Source organism: Palaemon carinicauda, chromosome 29 (assembly GCF_036898095.1).
Source record: "Palaemon carinicauda isolate YSFRI2023 chromosome 29, ASM3689809v2, whole genome shotgun sequence".
NCBI classification, from domain to species: Eukaryota; Metazoa; Arthropoda; class Malacostraca; order Decapoda; family Palaemonidae; genus Palaemon; species Palaemon carinicauda.
In genome coordinates, this window is record NC_090753.1 from 91010082 (window position 1) to 91012502 (window position 2421).

The window sequence follows — 2421 nt, forward strand, 5'->3', positions numbered from 1 at the left end:
TTACTTTTACTTCTTGTGTACCCTTCTTCTGTTCCCTTCTTTTGTTCCCTTCTTCTCTTCCCATATTCTGCTCTCTTTTTCTACCTACTCCCTTCTTCCACCCCCCTTCTTCTGTTACTTCCTATTGCTCCCTTTTTTATTCACTTATTTTATTCTGTTTCCTTCTTCTATTCCCTTCTCGCATGCAACAATCAACAGCATCCTATGATTGATGACATTCTTCTTCTTCTTCTCCTTCTTCTTCTTTCCTCCTCCTCCTCCTCCTTCTTCTTCTTCTTCTACTTCTTCTTCTTCTTCTTCTTCTCCTCCTCCTTTCCCCCCCCCCTTCCTTCTTCTTTTTCTTCTTCTTCTTCTTCTCCCCCTCCTTCTTCTTCTTCTTTTTCTCCTTCTTCTTCTTCTTCTTCTTCTTCTTCTTCTTCTTCTTCTTCTTCTTCTTCTTCTTCTTCTTCTTCGTCTTCTCCTCCTCCTCATTCTTCTTCTTCTTCTTCTTCCTGTGATGTGTATTGATTAATTGATTCTTCTCTTGTTGATCTGATCGTTACATTTGTCAACAATTCTGACATCTTCCTCTGAGCCTCGTCTATTCTGCTTTTCCATGTTTCTTCCATATTCCCCATTTTTCTATCTTTCCCTTTGCTTTCAATTCTTTTTTCTTCTACGTTTACTCCTTGAGTATTGTGTTATTTTTTCACTAATTTGAATTTTTTTTTTTTTGGTATTATAAGTTTTTATAGCTTATATATGAAATATCTGTTTTAATGTTGTTAATGTTATTTAGAATATCTTATTTTAATTGTTCATCACTTCTTATAACGTTTATTTATTTCCTTATTTCCTTTCCTCGCTGGGCTATATTTCCCTGTTGGAGCCCTTGGGCTTATAACATCTTGTTTTTCCAACTAGGGTTGTAGCTTAGAAAGTAATAATAATAATAATAATAATAATAATAATAATAATAATAATAATACTAGTAACAACAACAACAATAATAATAATAATAATAATAATAATAATAATAATAATAATAATAATAATAATAATAATAATAATAATAATAATAATAATAAAATAATAATAAAATAATAATAATAATAATAATAATAATAATAATAATAATAATATTGTTATGTTCCAAATTTTTGTTCATTCTTTATTTAATTTTCTCTCCCTGCTTTCTTTTGTATCCTTCTTTTTTTCTAAATTTTCTTAACTTTATCTTTTATATTCATTTTATTGTAACGAGGTAACTAATTAACAATAGTTTTACGTCAAAGTTATTTGCACCAACAACAAAATTGACATCGAAATAGATAACTTTTATAATTTGATAACATCTTTTTTTCCTTTAGACGTGGCTAAGGTGGAAAGGAATCTCTCTCTCTCTCTCTCTCTCTCTCTCTCTCTCTCTCTCTCTCTCTCTCTCTCTCTATCTTAACCTTTCATGGAATCTTTTCTTATCTTTAATCCATATTTGATGTTTTAACGCGGATATACTTCTCTGGAGAGAGAGAGAGAGAGAGAGAGAGAGAGAGAGAGAGAGAGAGAGAGAGAGAGAGAGAGAGAGAGAGGATGCCCGGAGCTGCTTTAACACAGACATATATCATTGAATTTTATGTGCTGCTTAATATCTAATTAATTCTACCTTGGGAGTATCATATATATATATATATATATATATATATATATATATATATATATATATGTATGTATATATAAAGTTTATATATATATATATGTATGTATATATATATACATACATATATATATATATATATATATATATATATATATATATTCAAATACACACACACACACACACACATATATATATATATATATATATATATATATATATATATAGGTTTATATGCATACTTATATACATTACATACATACATACATACATACATACATACATACATACACACAAATATGGGCATGTTTCAGTCTGTGTTAGTCATTGTACAACAAGGATCTTGCCTCGAATTATTCTATTTCAATTATAATACTTAACGAAACACAAATATTATATGATATTAATACAGATTATGTGATGAAAAAGATAATTAAATAATATCGAAGCAGACCGAATGGAAATGATAAAAAACACAATTTGAAACTTGAGTCGAAATTGAATATATGGAAGCAATATATGTTAAAACGAGATACCCTTTCGATGAATTACTTAAATAACAAAAGTTTCTACCAAAAGGAATGGAAATCCCCCAAAGGCACGGACAAGTCGATTCGAACCGAGGACAAAGGGAAGAGAAGGAGACATTAAATCAGTTTTTAACGATAATGGAAGAGAAGTTTTATTGTTAGAAGGAGGAAGAAGAATGAAAAAGGAGACGGGCAAACAGATTTTATTAGGGAGACGAATTGAAAAAGCATATTTGAGTCTAACAAAGCTTGTTTGAT